Source organism: Astatotilapia calliptera, chromosome 12, assembly GCF_964374335.1.
Source record: "Astatotilapia calliptera chromosome 12, fAstCal68.1, whole genome shotgun sequence".
NCBI lineage: Eukaryota > Metazoa > Chordata > Actinopteri > Cichliformes > Cichlidae > Astatotilapia > Astatotilapia calliptera.
Window position 1 is genome coordinate 3,147,098 of NC_137433.1, and position 14,022 is coordinate 3,161,119.

The following is a 14,022-nucleotide window of genomic DNA, read 5'->3' on the forward strand; positions in this document are numbered from 1 at the left end:
ACACACACTCAAAACAGGATTGCAACAAAATGGCGCTTTTGCGAGTACGTTTGCTGATAGTAACGCCGTGTGATTCAGCTAATAACACAAGGATTCCATCATTGTTGAAGCCACGCTGAAAATACTCAGTAATCTGTTTATTCATGACTGGATGTAATACGGGTAGCTTAGCTGTAGCATTTGTACCTGAGGGCTTCAGCTTCAGGGCAACAAGGAAATTACGTCATTCAGATTACTGACTGGCAGTGCCAACTCGAAATTTTGAGTTACTTTTCTCAAAATTTTGAGTTAATAAGTTGAAATTTCGAGAAAATAAGTTGAAATTTCGAGAAAATATCTCAAAATTTCAAGATATGGATCCTTTTTTTTGTGTGGCAGAAACGGGCTTCCATACTTTTTCTTTACTCTTAGTCTGTATTGTATTTGGCCATACAATTTACATAATGTTGCATGGAATATGAATACAATAGGAAGATACTACTACCTCATTTCAATATCATTTTCACCAAATTATGACATGCACACCACCCTTCAACAACGTTACAAATATTTTCTCAAGTGTTGTTTTTCCCTCCCCTGCTATTTTCAGACAATCAATCATTTTATTCACTTTCAGCCTAAAATGAAATTCTGCCCATTTGACAGAACATTCAGCCTCCAAATCAATTGTTGGCCCGTTCACGCAGTTTATTCCTGAGCAGCTGTACCTTGGCATCCAGATGAAGGAAGAAATTCTGAAATTGACTATGTGCACGAGACAATGCTAACTTCCTGGTTTGAGACCGGATGTGGGGTTGTGCATTTCCGGTAGCTTTACTTTGCGGTCAATCGCTACTGCAAAGATATACTCCAAAATCATGTCCAAAACTCGAAAACGGAAAGATGGCGTTAAGTTACAAAGAGCAGAAGCTGGGAACACTCACCGCTGTTGTGTCATAAAAAATCGAATGATCAATTTTGACGTTTAAAGAGTTTAGATCGATCAGTTGTTTACATCACTCAACACAAGCTGAACTGCATCACTGCAGCAGAAGACACATCGTCCACATTCAGAAGCACATCTGTGTATCGTGACTGGTCTGATGATTTAAACAGGCAAATGTTCAGCATTCAAACTACAGGTGAAGAATAGTCAAACCAGATGTTTCCCCCATTACGTCGAGATCAGCTAGTCAAGTACACACCTACACAGCATGTTAACAAACCGTGAAAAAAGCCACACAAAAAATGAATGATTACTGGTAACGGTTTCTATACATTAGTATTTACGAAGGGTACGTTGTGACTTACCTTAAAAATTACAGCAGTCCCTAGCTATAACGCGGTTCACCTTTCACCTCGCTGTTTCGCAGATTTTTTAGTGCAAGTTTGCATGCTTTATTTTACGTCACATTGTGTCCTGCGTCCTGATCGCTGCAGACGATCTCCTCCGTGACGTCTCTCCTGTACAGTACAGAATCGCTGCATCGATGCTAGCAGTGTGACTGAAGTGCAGTGCTGGATGTCCACGATGTCCACGAAACGTTTTGCACCGTCAAAAAATAAAATTGGCTACTTGATTTCACCTATCGCTGGTTATTTGAGAAGGGTCTGGCTGCAGCCACTGTGGAGCTCCAAAGTAACCGGATACACGTGACCTCCACACTAACCGGAAACACGTGACCTCCACACTAACCGGAAACACGTGACCTCCACACTAGCCGGATACACGTGACCTCCACACTAACCGGAAACACGTGACCTCCACACTAACCGGAAACACGTGACCTCCACACTAGCCGGATACACGTGACCTCCACACTAACCGGAAACACGTGACCTCCACACTAGCCGTAAACACGCATGGATACCGTGGAAGTCTTGCAAGTTGATCACAAAGGTTGGTTAAGTCTTTCTTAAATAAATTTGCCGTTAGTGATTTCATAATTCTAGGAATCGTCTAGTTTTCTTACAATGATCACGTTGCCACTTATTTAGCGTTACAACAACATTCCTCCTTATTTTAATGTTTTTTCATCGTGCTCCATGGCAGAGAAACACACAGATATGCTTTTTCCTGGGCCTGGTTTAAGTAAGAGAGCTGGATTAACGGCTTCTGTGGGCGAGAAGAAGCAAAAACCACATTTTGCATTAGAGTATGATTTATTGTTGGCGTCAGAGATGCAAAATAACAAATACTTCAATACTGTACTTAAGTAGAATTTTCTGGTATCTTTACTGCTGTACTTTTTTGTGCCTACTGTATACTTCTTTATACTTCTACTTCTCACATTTTAGCACGCGTATCTGTACTTTGTAATCCGTACATTTGTAAATCAGCCCCCCGCACGCGTGCTTTGGACGCAAGATTACTTCAAAATTTTGTACAGAAATTATATTTTAGACCCTGTACTTCTTGCTTCGACTTGACTAAAAAGTCGAGTCAGTGCTTTTTAAACAGAGGTATCTAAACTGTAGTAAGGAACGTGTGCACTTGTGACACCTTTGGTTAGCGTCAACACTGTAAATTTCGTCACAAACAGATTTATATATTTATCAATACTTCTATTCATTATTCTTTTCTGTACAGCTTTTTTATTGCCCAGATTTTAGTTAGCCTCTGTTCAATTGACTGTTATATGTCAATAGAAACATGTCTCACAAATTAAAGTGTCTTGTAAAATATTTGTGGGGGGTTTTTTTTCAAGAATTTTCTTCCCAAATCTATTACATGCCAACTGTAAATTGTTATTTCTGCTAAATCCTTAACTTAAATGTATATATGGTGTTTATCTGTTTCTCTCTCTGTTTTAGATGCACACATCAATCTGGAATTCGGGCTTAAAGCCAGAATTGCAGGAATGCAACACGTGTTGCAGAGGACTCTTTCACTGCCCTCTGTGCCCCACTTTCAGCCCTACTGTCAGGGCAAAGATTGAGGAGCATCTAAGTGTGCATATAAAAAATGCTTTGCCTTTCAAAGGTATGTTTGTATTAAATATACTTTATAGTTATAAATATGCACTTTTTTAAGCACTTCTGCAGTATCTTTGTTGACTTAAAAGTTGCTGTTGATATTGTACAGTTCATCTGCAACAAAAATAGTGTTTTTATAAAATATATTTTTATTTACTTTTCACCACTTTTCTTGACATAAGTTTTGTGATCCATACCATTTTGCTTTCATTATTGAGGTTGGCTTGGATGTTTTTGTTAACATGTACAATCTGATTGTTAGACAAATTGATTGCATTCTATACAACTACATTTAAATTACATCTGTTTGTTTGTTTGTTTTTTTCTCTTACAGATAAAATGATATGCCGGTGCAGGCTGCCTTGTAGGACAACAGGACACTTTCAGTGCCCTGTCTGTAAGATTACAATCATACGGCGTGGGGATATGGCAAGGCATTTATTGTCTTGTCAGCATTCTTCAATGCCAAGTCAGCCACCATTATCAGGACTGCTCCCCGCTGAACTCTCCGAGGAGACCCGTATTCCTCCGGCAGTACTCTTCGAGGAGCCCCGTTTCCCCCCCAAGGTTTTGTCTTCGGTATCTGAACCATTTTCTGAGTCTTTGTTAGAACATTCATTGGCTCTACCCTCTGTGTTCAATAAAACTGCAGCTGATGGAAAGTCCATGAAAATGACATGCCCTCACTGTGGCCTTACTCTTCATAGCTCTGGCAAGCTATTTGCACACTGGAGAGAGGAAGCCAAAGCTGTGCTTGAAGGACAACACGTGCCCATTTTCAGACTGAAAAAGCGCAAGTTCCAGGAAGTCGGTCAAGTCAGTATTCACTTTAAACAGTAGTGTAATTACATGGTTAGTGAAATTTGAATAACTGTTAAAAAACTGTTCTGCAACAGAGAAATAACTATGTTTTCATCCCCATTTGCCTGACACAGGAGCCAGCAGTTGTTGAAGATCTGCGTCCTGCTGTGCAGTGGGTTGTCCAAAATAAGGCACTTTTCTGTGGACATGTAACAATGCCCAAATATGTGTCCTTAAATCAAGGGGACCAGCAGAGGGTCTTAATAGACATGTCAGAGGAAGAAGACACTGGAGCAAGGGACTTGTTCCTCTTTGTTTTTCAGTTTGCAGAGGACATGGAGCTCTTTTTGAAAGCATGTGCTGATGAGCAGGGGCTAAGGGTCAGTGCTATGTTTGACATGTAATGGACAAATGAAGGCACTGGCTGTGTTTGTTTGTTTGTTTAATATGTTGTTGTTGTTGTTGTTTTTTTGTTTTGTTTTTTTGCGTAGTACAAAATTCCAATTAAACTTATTTCAAAATGTTGTTCACTTTATTCTGTGTCCATACTTATAATAAAGGATTACAGTGTAACAGCATTAAATGTAAATGTAACAGCATTTTTTTTAAACTTGTAATTTCAAAATAAAAAGCTTATTGTTGATATTAACAGTAAAGAATTGCAATCAATAATATTTTTATACATTTTAAACATTAACACTCTGGGCTCTATCCTGGCCATTTGTGGACACTTCACTTATTCTTTTTTTGACTACTGCACTGGAGTGGACCAAAAGAATGACACGGGTTTGATCTTAAGGATCTAATAGTTGTGTGTGTTGTGCATGACATTGCCACACAAATATGTATTTGCAAGATAGAGTAGAATAAATTATGATGCATGAAATATTACATAGGCTGCAGTGAATTTCTGTTGATACAGACTATTGAGCTTTGAGTTTCCCAGTCAAACTTAGCTTTGAAGCACATGCTAATGTAACACTTCTGGAGTCGTTACAGTATACTAGGACCAGTTAGGTTCGACTACTAGAGCAGTAATGAGCGTAGCATGTAATAAAGACCACAGACCAGTAAATACGTTTAAATTGCCGGCTTATTATTTTGTGAAGACAGAGAATAGACAGTTATAGACACATTACATAAAACATTCAACATCACACATTTAAGGAAAACAAGATGTTTTCTTTCCCCTTCTTAGTTCAGTATGTTCTGTCAGTTCATCCTATTTATCTCAAAACCTTTTATTTGGCTTTAGAAGGATGTTATTTTCAACCTAGGTTATTGTTTTATTTATTTCAAGTTCTAAGTTCAAGTTTATCCTTTGATCTATTTGCATTAACACTGTGTTATTTTAAATCAAGTTCAGTTCTTTAGGCCCAAGATTTAATTTAATCTTGGTCTAGGTTCACCTTTAAATTCTCAACCAGTTCTTATTTTGTTTTAACCCAACAAAATTATTTACATTTCCATTAACACCATTACAGCATTAAAATGTAAGGTTGACCAAAATAAATTACAAAAATAAATAAATAAATGTAAAACTGAAAACAATTCAGCAAAAGGCTGAATAAATCCCTTAAACAAACAAATAAACAAAAGAAAGTTGTCTTTGTGTCCTTTAACTATTAGTCCTGGAATTACTCCGAATGATTATCCAGTGCTTTGAAAAGTCCGCTGTTCTTTTGCAGAGGTGTATGGATTAATCCTACCAGTTTTATCAGCGAAAGAGCTCAACGTCCAGCAGGGGGCGTTTTCCTTTTTCCTGCTCGGTACAGTTCAATGGGTCCGTGGGTGGCTCGCCATCTTGTTTCTCGCTCAGCGGATCAAACTCCGATTCTAGCTCAGCATTTCCCGATCCAAACCTTAATGGCCTACCATAACAACAAAATAAAGTGCATAAACATTCGAAAATAACACACGGGTAGCCCTTAAATAACAGTAAAAGTCCGTTTTTTCCAGCTTATTTAGCCGTAAATGAGGTGACGCCAATATGGCGCGCTGAAACACCGTCAAAGGCCTTTGAACTGCAGCCTGTGTGTCGTTTAAGCACGAATCCACCGTTTTTAACATAAAACAACATAAATCTGCTACCTTGGCTCTCCATTTGCATGAAATGAGCAATATAATACAACAAAAATTTCTTGCATGAAATAAAAGACAATTTCTGAACTCACCAAGTCCCGTTCGGTTATGTTCACAACGTCACCAAGGCAAGGACAGGTCGGAAAAACAAAAATACATTCTCCAGAGTACAAAAATGGCTTTAAGTAGATTTTTGGCTTATTTTTACTATTTTTTCACTCATTTAAGCAGCAGCTCTGCAAGGACTGTCTGCATTTCTCCCTCTCGAGCATCAAAAGAAGGAACAACCCGATTGGGTGTGGCTAATCACAGGAGTCACGCTGCAGCGTGCCCTTTCACAATAAGAGTCTCAACACATATTTTAGCCATTTTACCTGAATTAACATAAAACACCATGAATTAGCAAGTTCTGTACCCTTTTAACATGCTTTTAAACACAAATGAAATCCTATACCATGAATTATATCATTGCTGATGTTTTTAATGAATTTTCTAACCATTATGATCTATTTATTGACTATTTATCACCTGTAATATATTTCTTATGACTGTTTTTACTAACAGGCTTTTATTTGTTGTTAGCTATGTTAACCAGGGTTACACCAACAACACTTTTACTCTTGTACATTTCATAACAAGACACCATAGCCAAAATATTAACAAAATATATATTATTAAAAAAATTCAAAGCTGCAGCACATACAGCAACAAACACCGTTAGTAAATGTGTCCTGGAGTTTATGCAGGTGCAGAAAGTGCTGCTGCTGTAAGTCAGCCTAACAGCTTCCAGATCAATTATTTTTCTGGAAAGATGGTAGGAAGGGCATCACTGCTCATTTCTACAGTCTCCCAGATCTTGGAATACAATCCCTTTGTACCATGAAACCACTTCGCAGTACTAGGAGTCCACTAAAACCTATAAAGAGAGTGATCCCGGAAGAAATGGGGCACACACTAGTGACCTCAACAATTGCAAGACAGCCTTTTCCCCGATGCTCAGATACAATTTTGATTTTGATGAAAAGGACTGGTGCTATTTTAAAGAGTCACGTCGGCAAAAGTAGATAAATGTTTTAAGAAATATACATTTTATAGCATTTTGTGAACATACACAAAAAGTGGCCATTTTTGGCAACAAACAAGCTGAGAGAGAGTTTTATATTTTTTGCTCTCCTTGAACAAAAATAATAGTGCATAATAATCAATGTTGATGTTAATCAATTAGATGTCCCAGACACTACTATTAATAATACAGCAGCCCCTCGTTTATCGCTGGTGTTACGTTCAAAAAATAACCCGCGGTAGGTGAAATCCATGAAGTAGCCAACTTTATTTTTTACAATTATTATAGATGTTAAGACTGTAAAACCCCTCACTACTTGCTTTATACACTTTTCTCAGACAGGCATGAACATTTTCACACTTTTGTCTTTTGTTTAAACGCTCTTAGAGTTCAAACCTTCGTAGAAACATAAGTCCGGATTATGGAATGAAACCTAAAGGTGCATTTGAGGGTGCAAAACGTTTCGTCGGCATTGTTGTGTTTGTTTGGGAGAAAACTTCCAAACATACAGTACAGCACTTCAGAGTTACACTGCTAGCGATCGAAGATTTATGTAAATTTGACAAGCTAAACGCATTCTGTACTGTACAGCAGGAGTCCCCAACCTTTTTGCACCACAGACCACTTTAATGTCAGACAATATTTTCAGGGAACGACCTTTAAGGTGTCGCGGATAAATACAACAAAAGAATAAAAAAAAGACACTGTGGTATTTTGTAAATATAATAATAAACGTGACTTGAGCTGTGCGCCAGCAACAATGACAGTGACATCCTCCTCTGCTTCTATGGTAACGCGTAAATAGTTCTTTCAAAATAAGACACACAACTACAACCATACATTTCACACCGGAGGATCAACTCTCGCGGAACGGTACCAAAAGACTCCTATTAGGGACCGCTCCTGTACAGGAGACACTGGACTAGATTGATTGATAATGGTCTACAGCAATCAGAACGCACAACACGATGTACTGTAAAAAAAAAAAAAATCAGCGAAACAGCAAGTGTCACTTTTGGCCACGAACAATTTAGGGCATGGTGAATTTTTTTGAACAAACCCAGAGTGTTAAAAAAAAAAAAAACCACTTAAAACCATTTTTATTTCTCAGCAGCATCAATAGTAACAAAAACGCAATTTAGTTTTCGCTGTCATAGTCGATTTAACTGAAGTTACGTGTTTCCGGTTACTGTGGAGCTCCACAGTGGCTGCAGCCAGGTGCTCTTGGGGGGTTATTTTTAGAACATAACACCCGCGATAAACGAGGGACAGCTGAGAAATATAGCATTTGAATCCCTTTTCTCTTTTGCTCTGAGGCGCGGGGAAAAAATATCGACAAGTCGATGAACATCATTTACAGATATATTGGGTAAATACCCAAGACATCTATAGAAATGTAAATCGCCACTTGATTCATTCATTTGCTTTTGGACCGTAAACCAGGCGCGAATAGGACACCGGAAACAAAGCTCCCCACAGGAGTTTCCGCACCGGAAGTAGCATATGCTAACGTGCACATAGTCAATTCTTCAAAGCAAGCTTTCGGTTCGTGAGGGTAAACGAGATTCAGCGTTCAGCGATTACTGCCACCTTCTGGATGTAAGAAGTATAGCCTTCTTATTCACTTAAATGCTATGTGATCAAGTAACAAATTAGTATTTGGTACAGATATTAACAGACACAATTATGTAGACTGTTAGAAAAATATATTTTTTTAGTTTAAGCATTCATTTTTTGAGTATACACTTTACACTGCAGAAAAAACAAGAAGCAGGAAGAAAAGCAGGCACAGATGAGAGGTTTGTATATGAAGTAAAGCCCATTTGAGCTTTTTTACTTGACTCCTCGTGTTCAAATTTTGTTTATAAGATTTTGTTTTCTTCCACTAAGAAAAAAAAACATTTAAAGCACCACAGTGGCAACCTGACATCACACAGAAATGTCACATATTAAACTGAAGCTCTGCAGAGAGGGCAATCATAAGGAAGCAGTTCATTTAATTTGTAGATTCGAGCTGCTCTTCACCTTTTTGCCCAGCAGGTGTCACCAGAGAGGACTGTGTTGAAAAGCTTCACGTAATGAACCTTTTTACAAGCTGCACAAAGCTTCATTTGGCCATCATAGCAGCTGTGGCCTCTCTCGTTCCCGTGTCTTGTTCTTTGTCTCTACAGTTATGAGTTTTGAGCGCCATGCCTTTTTCTTTTACAATCCGGTGCGGACCTCCTTCTTCTTCTCCTCCCCCTCCTTCGTTTTCTTCTTCTTCTGTTTTAATGGCGGATGTTAAACACTTTTTGGATGCATTACTGCCACCTTCTAGATCAGCGAATGGATTACAATCTACCGCACCACCACTATATTCTTTTTAAAATTCCCCTTTCTTTCCACAACATATCAACAAAAACTGTATCCCCTTAGGCTCTTTGAGGTAATACTCTCATCCTTATCTTATTCTTGTTCTTGTGAAGGTTTCTGACTAACACCTCTCTCATGGCAGTATTTCTTACCATCTAAGAAAATATATGCTCTGTTGAAATTCATCTGCAATAATCCCAATAACCTGAAGCATGTTTGCTAACTATTTTACATGTGCCATTTAATCCTGTATGGCCAACTTTCATCCGTGATATAACATCCTCTTGTTTTTATTTATTCTGTGACATATTATAAAATCACCTTCTTTCTTTTGAATATTGTAATAATATGTAGCCCTTACTTCCCTATCCCATTCTTCTTGGCATTTGTTTTTAATATGCAACTTAACTTCAGTTTTGCTCATTTTTACATTAAAATCTAACACGTTTTTATTTGCTGAACATTTGCAAATTTATCAGCCAACCTGTTTCTCTCTGTGCCAATATGTGCAGGAACCCACATTAACTTGACCACTGTACATTTCTTTTTATCCTGAAACTTGAATGAGTTTTTTCTAATGCAATGTCTGGTCTTGGCTCTGACTGCATATATGAATACGTGTTAAAGCGCTACTTGAGTCTGAACATACTAAAACCTTCCTCACTCTCCTCTACCAAATCTAATGCCATCAGAATTAGCATTAGTTCTCCTGTATAAACTGCTAAATTGTCTGTTATTCCTTTATTTTCCACAATATTTTGATCTGGAATAACAAAGGATATACCTACTCTACTTTCGAGCATTTCAGAAGCATCTGTAATGATCTTGATATATTCCAAATATTCCCTTTCCATGTATTTACCCACCTCTTTACTGTCTGTCTCCCTTTTGAAGCAAATGTTAGTCAGTAACTTGTCCAAGGATCCGTGGTGGAATCTCTGCCCCTCCAGGATCTTAATATATTTAAAATCCTTTTACCCTTTTGTTATTTATCTGCATACATTTTCCATGTAAGTTTATATTTTTCTATAATGTCCTCATATAATTTAACATTAATATGAAGATTTGATTTCTTATTTGAAAGACCACAACTTTTTTTGGATGATGAAAATCTAAATCCCCATGCTAATGCCCAAGACTCTAAATTGTATAAAGCCTCTTGCAATGTTGCTTTAATGAATTCTTTATTTCTTCCCTTCTTCCAAATAATCCCATCATCTGCAAATAGCGAGATACCCATGGACTGTATTGCTAAAAAATATAATTGATCATGATAGTAAATAAAACTGGACTAATTATACTGACTTATGAATTATTTAAAAAAATTAAGACGGACTTTTGCGAGATCTGGCAAAACAAACTTTTAGCCACATTCTTCGGACGCCGGCTCGAAGTCGACCGGGAGGTTGAGGCACGATGTGCCGGGAAAGCGGTGTTCCTCCCGGCTGTAGTGGGTCTCGACCTCCTGTTAGCTCGAAGCTAACGGAAGAATGCGGCTAACACTTTTGCGAGATCTCGCAAAAGTTTCGCGAGATCCCGAGTTTGTTTTGCGAGATCTCGCAAAAGTTTTGCGAGATCCCGAGTTTGTTTTGCGAGATCTCGCAAAAGTCCGTCTTAATTTTTTTTTCTCCCATGTCCCCTGCGGGGCTCAGTAAAATATGCAATAACTGATTTGATCTTTGCCAAGAGTTGTTTCCCCAGATTTCTTTGATGACGTGTTTAATTCTGACAAAGAAAACTTCATATTTATTATGTCCTCTCTACCCTCTTCACCTTAAAGTATTTCAATATTTCCCTGTGAGGTTGTTCCTATTATTATTATTATTATTATTATTATTATTATTATTATTAATAAATAATCCTTTGAATTACCAGGCTTTAAAAAAGGTACACCAAACCCTGTCTAATGATTCACAGTATTTTCTCCAATCATCCCTTTTAGCTTTCTTTATGATCCCTCTAACCTTTGCTAGTTTCCCTTGTTTTATTGCTCATGTACATTCTTGTGCCCATCATGGTACAAACCTTTTCTTTTTGTTCCCACGACTTTTAGAATAGCTCGGCTACATAAGTTGTACGAGTTCAATTCATTTATTGGTTTATTTAAATCCAGATTTTTCAAATAACCCTCACTCAGCACCTTAAGCTTGTTCCAATTTCCTTTTCAAATTTCCACTTTCCCTGTGCGTCTGTTCCTCTGATAACAAAAATCGGATGGTGATCACTACCTGCTGTGCTAGCTTTGAATACTCTCCAGCTTCAGATTGTGGAACCAACTTAAGACCAATTGTTGATTCCTCACAAAATCCATCCGTGTACCTGACCCAATATTTTAAATGACCAACTCCTTATTCTCAATTACTCCTTCTAATAATCCCCTATCACTCTCATCCCGAGTCTCCCATAAAGTGTAATGTGAATTAACTCTTTTTCAAATGGGATTGATTGTAGCTTCTCTTTTTCTAACTGCCTACACAAATAATTCCCTCATTTGCCCATCCTACAGCACTGACGTCTAACTCCTGTGTTGTATTGACTTGTATTGACTAATGTTGTGAGAAGCCCCTCAGACGAGCCTTCCCCATGTCTAAGATCAGCCTGCAGTCCTGTATTCCTGTAGTATCTCCTGTTATTAATTTCTTCAATTTATCGAGATCTTCTCCCACAGGAATGCCTGAAATCAGTCCTCTCGCTCCTGTTTTTATTCCCTACTGTAGCTCACACTACATTCATATCTTCACCGTTTGAAAGCCCACCACCACCACTTGCCATTCTGAACCACTCTCAGTCCAGATTATCCCAAAACCCACCATAAAAAAAACATTAGTGGTCAGCCCGGTCCGAATCTTCAAGGCTTCCTTCTTGGAGGTTGGCAGACAACAAAAATACAGTTGGTCCAGTCTTGGACCAAAAATACAAAAAAAAAAAAAATCTCTAATCTTCCATAAAAAGCAGTATATGTCCTGATAACATGCTTTCTTAACTGACGCCTCCCAATGTGCCTTTCACAACCTGTACCCCAACAATGGATTGGCTTTTCCAGCCTTTCATTGGGTTACTCAGATTTACCAATTAGCCAGTTGTAATTCAGAGAAACATGTAGTCCAGCAGAATATTCAATTTAATCTAAAACAGTTTAAATGTTTACACAATAAACAAAGCTCTAAAACAAAAAAATCACACCAAACTAATATTCTGCCTTGTGACAACAATGCGGCAGCTTTAAGTTTGCTTTAAGCAGGAAGAAAAGATTTCAAGTTCACTGATTCTGATCCTACTGCATAATTTTCATCTCAGCGACTGACAGGTGCGCATGCAGATGTTTGACGATTGGGCCTTTCCCTATCGCATCTTCATTCATTGTTCTTCAGTGACATCCACACTTCCATACCAGAGACACCTGCACTTAGAAAAGCTAGTACCTGAAATGCTCAAGTGTTCTGCTGTATCAGCCAGCTTTATGTAAACGATGTGGCAGCCTGTGGAGGCCAGTACATCACTAAGTTGTATGTTTTTCTATCCGGGTATGGTTTTACTTCACTTGCATGTGTGTTTGAAAAACCAGATGCTTTCGAGATGGTAATGACAGTTTGATGAACATCCCCAAACAAGTAACTGAAGTGCACTGAAATTCTCTGTTTTAAAGAGGCTATAGAGACTGTGTTATCTCTCTGCAGATCGTCTAATGTGGCATATTTCAGCCTTTTCCTCACCCAGTTTCCTTTTTGCCTCTTGACAGCCATGCTTCCGCTAAGACCATTTGTGATAAGGCCTGCCACTTTTTCTTTTGTCCACTGCCTTTCCAGTTTCTTCACATTGTTAAAGTACACACTGCAGAGCATGCAAAGAATGTGCGATTTTTTGGAACAGCCCTTTAGACAGCAAAAATCTTTGGGATTTTTCATAGATTCAGCTAAAAAAATGGGAACAAATTATGTGTTTTTGTGCTGCTAGAAACAAAGTACCTAAAGATACTATTTAAAATGGATCCTTTGTTAATTTGACTGTTATTACAAATTCACCCCTTGAGTTGTTGGCCATTTCATGCTTGAGTCGTTCATAGTTCAGTATTAAATCACTTAAAAAAAGATTCCTCTAAAAATGGTCAGCTAAAAGGAAGCTGAGGAGCTCCCTCGAAGTAAAATATAAAACAATTGGGTTTTATGTAAAAACGTTACACATTAGTTTTCCTTTAAAAATAATTCCAAAAAGCACCACAAGATGGCAACATAACACAAGTGACACGATTCACCTGCTCTGTAAGTTTCAGGGAGAGAAGACCACAACCCTATCAGTTTGAAGATTAACAATAAAAATTAAAAAAAAAAAAAAATCAAGTATCACACTCTGATTTTACTGGAAAAGGGTTAAACACAATAGCATTTTTAAAAAAAATTCTTAAGATTTTTTTTTTGTTCAGCTTATCTTTGCTTCCCTGCACATCCAAGCATTTAGACTTAGAGAGACTTAGAGCTTTTTATTGTCATTGTGCAGTTTCTTGCACAGCGAAATTGGGTAGCTGGACCACAAAGGTGCAAAAGTAAGAAGAAGAGAAACCAATATACAACGAGGGGGAAAATAAAATAAAATAAAAAGCAATGTATATGTATCCATATATGTGAGTGAAACTATGGTGTATGTGTAAGAAACAGTAAAACAGAAACATGTGGGTCTGTATACAAGGGCAGTTATATAATATAATAAATAAATAAGGGTGAAGGGGCTATGGTCATTTATGGTGGAGATGGTAGCTCTGCTGGGACCAAAAT

General features: G+C 37.9%; 2 long non-coding RNA genes across 2 annotated transcripts; one reads left to right on the forward strand and one right to left on the reverse strand.

Moving 5' to 3' along the window:
• The first annotated feature begins 2,793 nt into the window (after positions 1-2,793).
• Positions 2,794-4,412, forward strand: LOC113033867 (uncharacterized). Its single transcript, XR_003274089.2, has 4 exons — positions 2,794-2,962; positions 3,290-3,534; positions 3,663-3,771; positions 3,891-4,412. It is a non-coding gene; the product is annotated as an uncharacterized LOC113033867 (long non-coding RNA).
• A 419-nt stretch (positions 4,413-4,831) lies between these two features.
• Positions 4,832-6,148, reverse strand: LOC145432161 (uncharacterized). Its single transcript, XR_013912440.1, has 2 exons — positions 5,931-6,148; positions 4,832-5,627 (listed from the first exon to the last, which is right to left on the reverse strand). It is a non-coding gene; the product is annotated as an uncharacterized LOC145432161 (long non-coding RNA).
• Positions 6,149-14,022: the final 7,874 nt, after the last annotated feature.